At 35.9% G+C, this 16,562-nt stretch overlaps 1 long non-coding RNA gene across 1 annotated transcript; it reads right to left on the bottom strand.

The window, feature by feature from the left end:
- Nucleotides 1-9,182: 9,182 nt before the first annotated feature.
- Nucleotides 9,183-9,908, bottom strand: LOC134224317 (uncharacterized). Its single transcript, XR_009982902.1, has 3 exons — nt 9,649-9,908; nt 9,449-9,589; nt 9,183-9,371 (listed from the first exon to the last, which is right to left on the bottom strand). It is a non-coding gene; the product is annotated as an uncharacterized LOC134224317 (long non-coding RNA).
- Nucleotides 9,909-16,562: the final 6,654 nt, after the last annotated feature.

Raw genomic sequence — 16,562 nt, 5'->3', positions numbered from 1 at the left:
GCTGCTCGGTCGAGAATAACTGTGGAAGTGCTTAATGAACATAAGCTGCGAGGCGGTCTGTCCCAGTGGGAAATGCCAATAAGAAGAAGAAGAAGCAGGGGTATGACAATTGAAAATGTGTGGAGAAAATTGAATCAGAATACTTGCTTATTAAACGACATGTTTATATAAATTAGCAATTATTTATCCACGTTACTAAATCAGATTTGCTAGCTAAGGACTAGTTTTACAAAATAATCCCGCCACAATAGTTAGATGTTTTGCATTTTGCGACAACTTGAGAGATAAACGTACGTATGGGGTGGCAAAATATAGTGCTTTTACCCTACACTGCGCAAATAAAGTATAAGGACAAGAGTCAAATGACCAGTTTTCCGTTGATCATGCCCGTACCCAGAGTCTACCATTTTGAATGTAAAGTATATGTGAAATACTGCTAAATTGGTACAAATGTAACGAGTTTTGTATTCTGGACTAATAATTAAAAATAGACTAATTTTTTTTCGAAGGAAATAATTATAAGGACAGGAAAGGTCATCAGGCAAAATACTTAACAGAATTGGTATTTATTAAATTACATACACATTAATTAATAATGAGTCATTCCTCCGCTGTTTTGATGCTTTTCATCAGTCGTCTCGGAATAAAAGTTATGTAGATTTCAGTTCATTATTGTTGCATTAATGAATTCTTCGACTATAGCATTCTCAGCTGGATTCAGATGTGAGCTACATGCCGGCCATTCCGTTACAGAAATGTTACTGTCACCAGAAACGATTTTGTGTTACGCGCAGCATGACAAGAGAAGTTGTCCTGTTGAAATATCATATCATCGCTCATAACATTTTCAGCAAATTTTATAAAAACTTCTTCCAGAAGTTGTGCAGAATTCCAGAATTCAGAACTTTGGTTGAAATGAAACACACTGGTGTTTTTCCAACTAGACTGAAAGCTGCCCCCTCCGAAATTCTTTTAATTCTATGACGGGTTTTAACATTAAGTATTTCAGCAAATATTGCGCAATGGTGTGTGCATCACATCTGGTAAAAGTGTCCATGTTGTTCGTTTGTTTCCTTGGCATGACTATAATTCGCTAAGAAACATCAGTTCTGGGAACAAAAAGAATGACGTAACGTGGCACTCAGCGATGATATAAAAATAGATGGATCATTAACCTGTTGGCAAGATACACGATGTTTAAAAACCTCTATTGGATCCAAGGAATTTTGGATAGGGCACTCTTATGATCTGGGTAGCTTTAAGTCCAGTTAGAAAAACACCAGTGTCTTTCATTTCAACCAAAATTCTGAATTCTGAAAAGTATGTTTCTCGGAGAATTTTCGATTCCATTCACTGAATATGTTTTGAGTGATGACATAATATTTCAACAGGACAATGCCTTTTGTTATGCTGCGCGTAAACACAAAATCATTTCTGGTGAAGAGGAATATACCTGTTACGGTACGACCTGCGTGTAGCCGAGATCTCAAGCTAACTGAGAGTGTTTGGGGCTTACTTTCTCGAAACGTTTTCTAAAATTAGGATATGTTTGACGCCGTCCTTCAACTCCGAGCTGCTATCGTCAAAGAATTGATCAATGCAACAATAATGAACTGAAATCAACCTAAATCTTATCTCTTGTCATAAGACGAGTTTGTACAATCCCATTCCCACCACATAATTGTATCTTGACAGATACGTATTTCGACCTCAACAGCAAGGTCATCTTCAGTGAAATACGTATCTGTCAAGATACAATTAAGTGGTGGAATTAAATGGGATTGTACAAACTCGTCTTATGACAAGTGAAGACATTCCACTAAAAAGCTCAAAATAATTTTCTTAACTAAATCTTATACTAATACGACTGACAGAAGTCATTATAACAGGGGAGGAGTGACTCCTATTTAATCAATGTGAATGTCATTTAAAAATGTAATTTTTGTTGCGTATTTTGTTTGATAACTGTTTCCTGTCCTTAAAATAATTTCCTGCGAAAAAAATCGTCTGTTTTTTAATTATTAGTCTAGAACAGCAGTTCTCAACCTTTTCCATGAGTGGTACCCATTCAGACCTTTGCATAGCTTGAGGTAAAATTTCTAGTTCTCTTTATATAAATATAACTGCAAGGGTAAGCCCACACGGCTTCTATGAAACCCTTTTAAAGCTACTATAAAATTTTCAAAACAATTATGCTTGATTTAGCACCTAAAATTAAGACCTTGGTTTTCGATGCATGAAATTAGGACAGAAACAATAAACATGTTTGATGTTTTTCGAAAAATAAAATAGTTCTTGAAAGTATTAGCACAGACAAACAGACATAACACTCGTCAAATTTCCATCGTTCACTGATTTACTGGTCAATTCAAATAATCATTAGTTGGCCAGGCCAATCATTTGGGGTCCGCGCATCAGATTTGCTTGTGTTTGACTTTTGCTCACTACCGCCATCTGGTTTGTGGTTTGTCCAACAAACTGAAATCAAGAGATGTCGTTAGTGTTTGACCGACGATGCATTTGATGAGTGAAAGTTCAATGTGTTATGTCTGTTTGTCTGTCAGTATAGTCTTTTGCTGTAAGACTATGGTAAAGGTGGCTATAGATTCGATTTCCGATTTGGTTCAGGGATTTTACCAACTTCTCTGAGTAAAAGAATTTCATCTTGTTGGCCTTAAAATTCAAAAAAAAATATATTGGCTTTGAAACATCGTAGTTAATAACTATAGAAGTTATAAGAAAATTATTTAAAGCTTTTAGTGGAATGTTTTCACCTGTCATAAGACGAGTTTATACAATCCCATTGAATTCCACCACTTAATTGTATCTTGATAGATACGTATTTCGACCTCAACAGTAAGGCCGTCTTCAGTGTCTCGTACTTGACTCGACTCGAGTCGAGTTCATGTACTCCAGGTTAAGAACCGCTGGTCTAGAATATAAAACACGTTTTATTCGTACCAATTTAACAGCATTTCACATATACTTTACACTCCAAATGATAGACACTGGGTACGGGCATGACCAACGGATAACTGGATACTTTTTTCAAGCAGTGTAGTACTTCACTACTCATCAACCTTTTGCGTATTCGTGATTTTGGCACTATTCATGGGAAAATTTCTTTGTTTTATTATATTTGAATACTGCCGATCCCAACGCGATATTGAATACGTAATCTTGCAAATTGATCAATACCTGATGTGTAAGACACCCATCCACACCCGATCGATAGACACCCATATTGCAAGGTTTCAGGTCAAACGATTGTTCTATATTGTCGCCATCTAGATTTTCAGCTCAATATATTGGATTTCAAAATGGAGTCGGATATCGATTTTCGAGTTTTACTGATCGAGCCCGATTGTTTGCAAGGTTTTGCATCAAATAATTGGTCCATATGGCCATTATCTTAAATTTCGGTCCGCTATATTGGATTTCAAAATGGCGTCGATTATCGATTTTCGATTTCTACTCATCAAGCCTGATCGACAGACACCCATATTGCATAGTTTTAGGCCAAATAATTGGTTCATAAGGCCGCCATTTTAATTTTTGATCCACCATCTTGGATTTCTAAATGTCGTTATACATCGATTTTCGAGATCTACTTATCAAGCCAGATCGATAAACACCCATTTTGCGTGGTTTAAGGTTTAAAAAAAAAACTGGTCCATACGGCCGCCGTCTTTAATTTCGGATCGCCATTTTGGATTTCAAAAAGGCGTTAAACATCGGTTTTCGAGTTCTACTCATCAATCCCGATCGATAGACACCTATATTGCATGGTTTCAGATAAAAAATGTCGATTTTGAAGACGTCTTGAATTTCTGTCTGCCATATTACTCGTCAAGCCAGTAGACGAGCTCGGTGGTCTAGTGGCTACCGCTTCTGCCTTATAAGCAGGAGGTCGTGGGTTCAATTCCAGGCTCGTCCATTTCCTAATTTGTATTTCTATCTTAGTTCTTCTGTGTTTAACGTTCTACCAAAACGATTCCTACTGTTATAATCTTCCACACAATCCCAAAACCTCCCGTGGCACCTATGAGAGGTCGTAGAGTTCTCTGCATCTTTCTTAAGTAGGTGTACAACTAACCATCCTTCCCCTTCCCCAGCATTCGCAAGGACGTGGCCAGGACAGATCTTGACTATTGGAGAGTGCAATGCTTCCATCTAAGAGATAGTGATTAGTCCCAAATCAATATCTGAGGTAACGGATGAAAGTAATGCTACTCTCATACAATAGTCTAGGTTTGTACCACCTACGAATTTGTGCGAATTGCTCAATGCTAATGCTAATACTAATGCCATATTACTCGTCAAGCCCAATCGCTAAACACCCATAATGTATGGTTTCATGTCAAATAATTTGTCCATATGGCCACCACCTTGAATTTCGAACCGCCATCTTGGATTTCCAAACTCGATTATTGAGTTCTACTCATGAAACACCATAGGATATTCGGAGAATGCACCGCACATGTGCACTGCGGTGAATTCCTCCGGGGAGATTGACATCCCTGAGTGTAAGTAAATTCGTGATAATAGAAACCTCAGATCATTATGTAAGGGCAATTCAAATATGACGTCCACTACTTTTTGAAATTTCTAGACCCCTCTCCCCTCTGTCTCGCTTTTGTGTATACCTTTATATATATATAGTGTCACAAATTCTTAGACCCCATCCCCCCTAAACCTGTGACCGTTCATTGGTGAACGACCCCTAAATAAATTTATTAATCCAATAAGGGCCTTTTATGGATAACGTAACCAGTTTAGGTCCCGCAACATGCAGACGGATACTAAATTTGCTCTATACGAAACTAATAATAAATAATGAATAATTATAATGAATAAAATGTATAATAATATATATATATATATATATATATATATATATATATATATATATATATATATATATATATATATATATATATATATATATATATATATATATATATATATAATATATAATATATATATATAATATATAATATATAATATATAATACATAATATATAATATATAATATAATATATAATATATAATACATAATATATAATACTATAATACTATATATATAATTATACTAATAATGAATAATTCTGAATATTTCGAAATCAACCACTGTAAAAAACGACGGTATTTAGAAATAATTTATAAACCAACCAAACAAAATCGATTTTAAGGCAGTATCAAACCGAGGGAAATTTGGTCGGATTAAAGACTAGATTTAAAGTCCTCTCGTGCTTTAAGGCTAGTTTACTGCAAATTTCCCTCCCATATGTAAAGACGGGATTCATGGGATTCAAATATGACGTCCACTACTTTTTGAAATTTCTAGACCCCCTCTCCCCCCTCTGTCTCGCTTTTGTGTATACCTTATATATATAGTGTCACAAATTCTTAGACCCCATCCCCTAAACCTGTGACTGTTCATTGGTGAACGACCCTAAATAAATTTATTAATCCAATAAGGGCCTTTTATGGATAACGTAACCAGTTTAGGTCCCGCAACATGCAGACGGATACTAAATTTGCTCTATACGAAACTAATAATAAATAATGAATAATTATAATGAATAAAATGTATAATAATATATATATATATATATATATATATATATATATATATATATATATATATATATATATATATATATATATATATATATATATATATATATAATATATAATATTATAATATATAATATTATAATATATAATATATAATAATAATATATAATATATAATAATAATATATAATATATAATAATAATAATATATAATATATAATATAATATATATATAATTATACTAATAATGAATAATTCTGAATATTTCGAAATCAACCACTGTAAAAAACGACGGTATTTAGAAATAATTTATAAACCAACCAAACAAAATCGATTTTAAGGCAGTATCAAACCGAGGGAAAATTTGGTCGGATTAAAGACTAGATTTAAAGTCCTCTCGTGCTTTAAGGCTAGTTTACATACCAGGAGCTTGACTGCAAATTTCCCTCCCATATGTGAGGACGGGATTCATGGGATTCCGTTATTAAAATTTTTAAATTCGGCGATTTAAAATACAATCCAGCAAATATCTTCGAGAGTTCGAACAGTAAACTAGACTATAGATTGGTCAAGATATTATTTTAACTTTTCGGGACGAAATTGCATGAGTCCCGCTTTTTTGGGAGCACATGGGAACAAAATCAATGGACAAGATTCCCAAGGTTTGAGGCTATTTTTAGCGTCAGTTAAATCAATTTTGATCAAAAAGCACATTTATTCATACATATTCATGGAAAGAATTAAAATTATATCTTTTTAATGTTTTTTCCTTGTTGAGATTCTTGTTAATCTTATCCGCAGATTTTTTCCCACTTATATTCATTAAAAAGGGATTTGGCACGGGAAATCAAGAATCCCACCCTATTGCTTCCATTTGTCTTTTGACATTTGACATTTGACATTTGACATTTGACATTTTGACAAGGACAATCCCCCCGGAATCCAAAACTAGAAGAACTATTTTTTCTAAACCTTTAAATTTGTGTATTGTTTGTTTGCGTATTGTTTGTTATTTTCAATTGTTCGGCAATGAAAAGATTTTTGATATTGATCAATAATAAAATCCATAATGCATATCCAAGAGAAGATCAAAGTAAAATTAAAAAAACATACTTTTTTTTAATATATTTTTTAAATATAATTAATATTGTGAGATGCTCAATTTTCTGTTCCTCCGTGTTTTTGTTCGCGTCCCATTGAAGAGTGAAATATTTGTAAATTAGTAACTTAATACGATACAATGTTATGTTGATGAACGATTCACTTCAAAATATTTCTCATTTCATACACTAAGCGCATAAATATTGAATCTTCCAAAGCTCATGAATCACAATGATTCTTAACATGTCCCGTTTTGCAAGCGCGTTTGTCCCATTTTTTCACCGAAAAGATCTGGTCAGCCTACTTAAGAATAATGTAATTATGCTGAAGCATCCCAACAAACAATTTAAGCTGAATAAGTTAGTTTTTTAGCTGAAGAAGACTATTTTTAGTTCAATAAGCACTCTATCAGCTTCCAATGTTTGTCGGGATACTTCATGTTGTCTTTTCAGCGTGGGCTTATAGTATTGAGCTAATTCAAAATTATAAAATGAATGCTTAGAAGCATCCTGTGCAAATTTATGAAATGCACAAAGATATGTATTTCAGATTGAATTTCACAGACCCATAGTCTTATATACAATCAGCTCAACGAACTGAGCTATTGTCTGTGTTATGGTTACTATGAGCTGTTGGCTGTTATGGTCACTATGAGAACAATCATAAGTAAAGAACTTTCAGCCATTCCCGAGCAGGAGCGACGACCTCAATAACAAAAATTGGTATGAGTTTAGCCTTGCATAAGAGGTAAAATACCAAAAATAATACCAAAAACTTATATGCAGTATACTTGACGCATACCGTGCATAGGTATTTCAATACCAAACGAATCCTACTTGCATATGCTTTGGTATTGAAATTCATAACTGAGTTTGTTATGGCTTAGGTATTGTGCATATTTGTTTTTGGTATTATTCCTTTGGTATTTTACCTCTTATGCAGGGCTAGTTCATAACAGAGTATGGTATCAATAACAGAATTAAGTATTATTGAGCCAATTTCTCCTGCTCGGGTTTTAATGATTTTTCATCCCGTTCTGGATTCTTTTTTCGCAAATTCCTTGCGAACATCTAGAAATGCCCACAATCTTCGATGTTTCTACATGTTGTGTGAATAGTCATAGAAGAGCTTAGCTTGATTAACTGTACACATCGTAGTTGATAATCTTGATTGGCCGAGAAACAGCAAATATGCACAGCTTACCAATTAAATAATATTCTTGGGCTACAAAAAAGTTATTCTTATTGTATACTTGCTTCAGAGTTTCCAATTCATGGCCAATAACGATGCTGGTCACGTCCTTACAGTCAATTTAGGATTAGGAGAGGAAAATTAGTTTAACACTCATTGTTATAAAAGACCGAGGAATGCTCTGCATCTCCGTGAGCGCTACGGGAAAGGAATCGTTGATTAGTAGAGAAGGTAATTCAGGTAAAGCCCCTTGGTAAGCGACTAAATATTTTTTATTGTAAACGAAGATATTTAAAAAACAAGAAGACGAAAACTGTGTTTCAAATCAATCCAACGCAAGATCAATGTGCTTCGTTTAATAAGCTTCTACAATATGATCGATTCGGCAATAAATAATTTTGTGCTCTTCGATGCAGACATTAGATTTATCCTTTCGCGTTCTCCCACACTAGCTGGCGTGATTAACATCAACAAGGTCTCCCAGACGCGTTCTCCCGGACTAGTTGCCGTCCCATGACCAGCAGCAACACGATCGATTCCGCATTCATATTGTAAAAATAGTAAAAAATATCACAAAATATAAATTTGAATCTTGGAAACACCGAAGACGTTTTATAGACGAAAACTACATACGTATTTGTCGACTAAGAATGGGGTTATGTAGTAATCGTTAATAGAAAAAGAATGTATAACCTAAAGTTTTGAAAACAACTTAACGATTTTGTTCAGCGATGCAGACAAAATTTTTGATAATATAAAGTAGGGTTTAAGTTTAAATTTGTTTCAAATTCCGTTAAATTTCGCGGAATTCCGTTAAATCTCGTTAGAAGCTAGTTTTTTCTAGCGAAATTTTTGTAATTTTACGAAACGAAACGAAATCAAGAAATCAGGTTTTGCCATGCTCAAATTCCGCGAAATTCCACGGAATTTCGTTTCGAACCATCTGAAACGAAGTTTTTCGAAATACCGCATATACTTAATACAGAGAAGAAAATATTGTGAATCGTATAAACTACGGCAGACTTCAGTGGGCTGGTCACTTAGTGCGAATGTTGGAAGAAAAAATAGCGAAAACAATATACAACAGAGAACCAGATAGGGGCCGGCGACTTCGTGGAAGGCCACAAACACGCTGGCTGCACGCGGTGGAATCGGACCTGGGGACCCTGAACGTTCGGGGAAACTGGAGGAACATCGCCCAAGACCGACGATTTTGGAGCTCTACAATACGGCATAGGTGTATCGACGCTGTAGCCAACCAGGTATCCAGGTAGGTAATCCAATAAAAAACTAAAAACAAATTGCAAAACATGTATGTTTGCGTTTTATTTACCCTTCATTGCAGGTTTGAGAGGAACAATACCTATATTATTTTTATGCTCATATTCAATTGAATAAATAAGAAGTACAGCATTGTTGGACGAAGCATGCTTGTTATTCAAAAACACACACCATGTGACGAGTACGATTCAGCATCATGTGAGTTCCGGTAGGTTGTATCTGAAAAATAATTACCGGAAAATATCGCCGTTGAGAATTCTGTAAAAGTAGCATAAATCTATTAAATTAGTAAGTACTTTATGTGTATACGGCCATTTGAAATCATTCATCACTATTAGATTTCTCCGCGTTACTAATTAGGTTCACATTTCCGTTGTGTTCCATTTCCTTGAATAATCGCTGGTTTTCCTCCATTTCTTCCAGTGTATAGAACGGTTCTACCATATGAAAGCTGTCAGTAATTAGGGACATAAATATGATCATCATTAAGACTTACGTCCCTTTTTCGGTCCAGCACGCCAAAGGCCTAACATCATCATTTGCGCACCATGTTGCTCTCGTACTGGAGGCCGGTAGCAATCGACGTGCTTTGCTGGACATGGCGAATTTGACAACGTTGGATAAGGGTTTGCTGAAGATATTGTTATCATAGTTATTAGCAACAGATAAATCAGTTTCATTTCGATGAGTTTCTACAGAATTGAAATAACTGATATTTTAGAAGAGCTACGTGATCCACAAAGTTGTAAAGTATGACTAAACATGAGCACTTCTAGTGAAACCACGGACGAAAACATTGATTTGAAAATTGATAACATTTAAGGTTAGGGTGACTCGCCTGAGCCTACTAAATAAACGAATTCGAAAAATATTGTTGCTCAAGCTTAACTTCATCAGATTTCTAGGCTTGGTTTCAGCATCCCTTTAATAAAATATTTTTGTTTGCTCGGTTTTTAACAAACGTATGTCCAGAAGTCTTTGTCCAAATCTTATAGACATTTACCACTTACAATGTATTGAGAGATAAGATCTTCATAAATGTAATTCATTTTTTGTGCACCCACTCTAAGTAAGCTGATAACAACATTGTAGAACTTATCAGTGGAATATTATCACTAACAATAATCTCACATCAAAGCAAGAATCTCGTAATAATTAACTTTGTTGGAGAGAACTCATAATTACGTTTTCTCAAGACTGGGAACCGCCGAATCTCAGCAAATATTTGGACGAATTATCTAAGACGTATTGGAAATTTTAAATAGGGGAACTGCTCCTGGAACTCATCTCATGGCTCCGATATTCATCTCATCAAAAACAAAGCAATGGAAAGGAATTTGATTTTGTGATTTTTTTATGTGAACACGCATGTTAACAAAAAGAAGCGACGAAATTGGTGCTGTTTTTCTTTATTTCGCGATGAGATGAATATATGATCAGTGAGATGGAGATCGGAACAGTTTCCCTTCATAAAGCAAATAAGTTAAACATTGACAACCATCGCATTTGCCAATAGGTTTCGGTTGCCTGACTTTACACGTGTGTCCATTTGAGCAGCGATCCTGTGCTTTTACACATGCGAATTTCATCATCGTGTTTCCAATTTTCTGTTCCATCTGTTTTTGTTTTCCAACCTTGGCAAACAAATGAAAATCAAGAACAAAAGTTTCTCGCAAAATGTCCTCCACAAATTCACAATGAAATCAATTTAAAACTTTCAACCATTCATTGTGACTCTCTTCCAAACAGCCGCGTGCTTTGGCAAGCCCAAAGAAAAAAAAATCCGCAATCAACGTTTCCCGCTTTCAATTCGCAATCCAGAAATAGAAGAAGGAAAAAAAAACAACACGCCATTTGAATTCCAATTTTATTGAACTCATAGGAAACGCGCACTTGATCCGATCGGAACAGACCCAAATCTGGTCGGTTTGAAAAATGCGCCTAAATTAACAAACACACTACAATTGAATCGTCATTATCGGTGTGTCGAACACGGAATCCAAATTCGTCCGCTCGTCATAAAGTTCGCATTCACGAATGCATTTCACCCAGTAGGGGGAAGATGATCCAAAATGCCGGTATATGACTTTTTTTTTCGGAAGCCGTACCGCTTGTATTTGATGGCGAGCTCGGTAGTACCAAGTATTGATATAAGGACAAGTCTCCCGGATGCCGAAACTAAATGCACTCGTGTTTTCAAGAGCAACTCATTCAAAATGGAAGCCACACACAACCGTCATTTTTATTATTCCAGCTTTGTTGCATCGCATTATTAGAGTTCCGGGAGGCTTGTCCTTAATGATGGCAAATGTAGACTTTGCTTTCTAAAAGTTACTTGTCATAAGGCGAGTTTGTACTACTCCATTAAATTCCACTACTTTATTGTATCTTTGCAGATACGTATTTCGACCTCAACAGTAAGGCCGTCTTCAGTGTCTTGATTGACGTGCCAAGTCGAGTCAAGAGGTCGAAATATGGATCTGTCAATGGTACAATCTTGTAGTGGAGTTAAATGGAATAGTATTCGTCTTATGAGTAAATACATTCAACAAAAAGCTTAAAATAATTTTTAAAAGTTGAATTTATCATGAGTGATAACTCGATCATCCTCCCACCTGCTTCAAGGACGAGAACAGCCGGTTCGGGATTAACTCCTCTAGTAGTCCCTACAGTGTCTTTTTTTCCTAAAAAAGCTGAATAAACATTTCTCGATAAATTTTCTAGACCGGGCCAGAGGTTGAAACCAGTCTTGCTTGACAGCCATGCATCGTACCGCACTGCTAAGTGCTAAGGAAGGCCTCCCAGAATATGTAGAAGTAGTTTTCAAAATTTGAATTGCCCCTTACAAATCCTTTATTATATCTGGCAGACGGGCCGAATATAATGGTGGGATAATTTCCTCTCTTTACTTTGTTACGGTTGTTCAGGCTAGACGTTTTTATGAACAATCCTGTATTGATTCCATTCACCTTATACCGAGAAAACGTATTCATTTGAATATGACATTATATCCTTCCTTCGCTTTGTACCGGACAGACGCTAACATTTAAAGAAGGCCTTACTCCTTCCTTCGCCTTATATCGGATAGATTCATTCTTTTAACCCTTAAAGGCACGAGGCGATTTTTTTAGAAACCGTCGGAAATATTTTTAACGTAAATAATTATTGAAATCATTAACAATAAACTGCCATCTTTGTATTTATTATTAATTGTCGACTGGAATTGAAGTTGCTTATGGATGTGGCTTTCTCAGTCTGAGGATAATCAAAACGGCTAGATTTTGAAATTACCCGACGTTTCGGCCGAATGTATTTGGCCTTTTTCAAGGGAAATTATTTGTCAACCGTTTTTCGTTCGCGAATTAATGCCTGAAACATGAAACAGGCATTAATTCGCGAACGAAAAACGGTTGACAACAATTTCTTGAAAGGCCAAATACATTCGGCCGAAACGTCGGGTAATTTCAAAATCTAGCCGTTTTGATTATCCTCAGACTGAGAAAGCCACATCCATAAGCGATTAACAATAAACTTATTTTCGGTTTGTTGTTTTAAAACAACATTGCGCATTTAAGGGTTAAAGAAGGTTTTATCTACTCCTTTCGCCTTATACCGGGAAGACGCATCCATTCAAAGAAGGCATTAACATCTTCTTCCGCTTTATACCGGGCAGATGCATCCATTTAAAGAAGGTGTTACTCCTCCCTTCGCATTATACCGAGCAGACGCATTCTTTTAAAGAAGGCATTTTCAGCTCCTTTCGCCTTGTTCCGAGTAGATGCATTCATTTAAAGAAAGCGTTACCCCTCTTTTTCGCCTTATACCGGGCAGATAGGTTCTTTTAAATAAGGCATCATCAGCTCCTTTCGCCTTATACCGGGCAGATGCATTCATTTAAAGAAGGCGTTACTCCTCCCTTCGCCTCTTTTGAGAAAGAATTATTAACTCCTTTCGCATAATACCAGGAAGATGCATTCATTCAAAGAAGGCGTTACTCCTCCCTTCGCCTTATACCGGGCAGACGCGTTCTTTTGAAGAAGGCATTATCAACTCCTTTTGCCTTATACCGGGCAGACTAGAGATGGTCGGGTTCGGGTTTGAAAGATTAGTACAATATCGGGTTCGGGTCGGGTACGGGTTTGTGAGATAAAAAAAATCGGGTCCGGGTCGGGTACAGGTTTAAGAAATAAAATACTGAATATTATTTTATTCAGTTTTGTTAATTGTGAGGCTAGTTCGTTGTTTGGGCTTACATTTTTAGTGCGGGTGCGGGCTTAATATAATTTTTTATTAATTAAAATATGTCGGGTTTGGATCGAGTACGGGTTTACGAATGAAAAAAATATCGGGTACGAGTCGGGTTCGGTGTTGATAAAAAGATATTGGGTACCGGTCGGGTTCGGTTCTGATAAAAAAATGTATTCCAGTTTCGCGTCGGGTCCGGGTTTGAAGGAAATTTAAAATCAGGTTCGGGTTTGCAAAATGTGAAACCAGATCATCGCTAGGGCAGACACATCCATTCAAAGTAAGCATTATCTTTTCCCTTTGCTTTATACCGGGCAGATGCGTTAATTCATAGAAGGGACTACCTCATTTATCTTCTTTATACCGAGAAAACGTGTACATTTCAAGAAGGCATTGTTTTCTCACTTTGCGTTATACCGACCGGATGCGGTCATTCAAAGAAAGCATTACCTTCTTTCCTTATTTGAATAACAATCCAAAAGAATTTAGCCTGGATTGCATGTAATTAAGCAAAAATTGGTTTATATTTCAATGATAATTATTTTAACTGAATTCCGCCAAATGATTTTCGGTGGGAAGGTGCATTCGGCGAACTGTGTTTCGGATAGTTGATACATTCCGCGGTGTGCCGTACCGCGAAAAAAAAAAATCCGCGAAATGTTTTTCGGCGAAATAGTATACAACCGGCAGAATACGACATTTGACCGAATACGACATTTGGCTGAATATGACATTTTGCCGAATACAACATTTGAACGAATACGACATTTGACCGCATACGACGTTTGGCCGAATGTGGCCAGCAATGGTAGCTTTCATGCTTTATCATTTTGGACCCAATTGGGTTACTATTATATCTCAAATAGTAATCTATAAGTTGGAGTAAGAAAGTTAAAGAATATACATGACAGCTATCAGTATGCAATCTACGAAATACTCCGTTACAACGTAACGCAACGCAAATACGACATTTGGTCGAATATGACATTTCGCCGAATATGTTACTTGACCAAACAGATCATTTGGCTGAATAGGCCATTTGGCCGAGCAGGAAATTTGGCCGTAAAGGACATTTGAAAAACAATGTTTTCGGGTGGGAAATATTCTCCATTCCCTAGCATAGAAAAGATTTCTATTAAATATTGTTGAAAAGCAGGCCAAGCTCCTTAGCTGATTTCTGAGAAATCTCATCATTTCACTAATTCCTCAGCTCGAAAAAGAAATAAAGTGCATTTAAGTTACCGCCAATCTAAAACACAGTTACCGCCAATTCAAAACAATTGCAAATACAAAACACGTCGACCAAACATCAACAATCGATAATTATCATTATCGAATCAAAACAAGGAGTCAGAAGAAAACACTTTTCACCATCTATAAATATCAGCAACTATCGGAATGGGCATAATCAGTTTGCAATTAGCTTAGGACTTAGTTAGTTAGTTTATGATTAGCTTAGGATTAGGACAGTAGGATTAATAAGTGAATAAAGTTATTTTTTTAAAATAGATTTAGGATAGTAATTCGTTTAACTGGCGCCCGAATAGGGACCAGCGCGTAATTCCATTCCATTGTGTTGTCAGTGATAAAACGTGAACAAACATATAAGTGAATGTGAAGATCGCACTGGTTCTTTAAAAACAGTGTGAGTGTTTAATAGTGCCACAGCGATACAGCCTGGTGGGCTATATAAACGTTTCGATTCTACCGCGTATACACGCAGCCGTGAAGATACAGCGCCCGAGTCACTGGTGCAAGGGATCCCGCAACTTCACTGGGACAATTGGAGCTCACCTGTTTTCCAAGTCGAGATTGCAAACGATACAGCATTGCAACCGCACTGCCTCCGATACAACGAGGTTGTTAGCATGATTATATTGTAAGTATTCTTTTAAGATAATTTAATAAAGAAAGAAAAGTGAAACAACTTTTTCTATAATAATAGTGTTATAATTTATTTTTATTAAAAAAAAAGAAAATTTCTTAAATTCTTTACATACAAATTAAATCATTCTGGATTATTTGATAGACAAATTTAAAAATCTCACAATGACTAGTGAAACGATCGATGTGACCACTATTCTACAGAGGCTTGATGCTCTAGAACAAGCAAATTATACTCCGCCGGAATTGGATTATAACGATCCAATTCTGTATTATTTGAATCCAGACGGGACTAATGCTGACCCATCCGCAATAGAAATATCAGAATAGCAATAGAAATACCAGATTTGATCAACGGAATTCCAAATTTTGACGGATCGTCCGACGAATTGAGTAGTTGGATTCGTGATGTTGATACACTGGTAAGAGCTTACCAATTAAACTCTTCCAGTACTGTTCCCCAAAAAAATAAATTTTATGCTATTTGCACCGTAATTCGTAGAAAAAATTAAAGGTGAAGCAAATACTGCTTTGGTAAATTCAGATGCAAATATCAATTGGAACCTTATAAAGAAAACGTTACTCACTTATTACGGAGAGAAACGAGATCTCACTACGCTTGATTACCAATTGATGAACATGACTCAATCTGGTTAACTATTGAAAATATATTATGATGAAATTAATAAACTTTTATCTTTGATAGCAAGTCAAATAAAGACCAATTCTGCCTTCCAACATCCAGAAGCATCAAAAGCAATGATCAGTATGTTTAATAAAAAGGCAATTGACGCTTTTATTAGAGGCTTAGATGGAGATATAGGTAAGTTCTTGAAAAATTACGAACCTGATTCACTTGCAAATGCGTATGCATATTGCATAACCTATCAAAATATTGAATTAAGAAAAATGATGACAAAACCCAAATCTTTTGACATACCTTCCACTTCGAAACATTTTCTACCCGAAAAATACCACCAAGAATTCCACCACGTCCTTTGCAGCAAATCCATGGACATAAAGTGATTCACCCAACACCAATATACATGCCACCAAAGTTTGTACCAAAACCACCACAAATAGTTCCATTTATGAAACCACAGAACCAATACTTCAACCAATATTCACCAAATCCACAATGGACTCCTTCCCAACCTCAAAGATTCATTACCCAAAACAATCCCAAAAATCCACCGAATAACCCATTCTTCTATAAACCAAACATCAAACCTGAACTTATTGATACCGATGTCTCAATGAAAACACAACAAGTGAATTATG

Source organism: Armigeres subalbatus, chromosome 3 (genome assembly GCF_024139115.2).
Source record: "Armigeres subalbatus isolate Guangzhou_Male chromosome 3, GZ_Asu_2, whole genome shotgun sequence".
NCBI classification, from domain to species: Eukaryota; Metazoa; Arthropoda; class Insecta; order Diptera; family Culicidae; genus Armigeres; species Armigeres subalbatus.
Note: the sequence above shows the minus strand (reverse complement) of the source record. Positions and strands in the feature narration are given on the sequence as shown.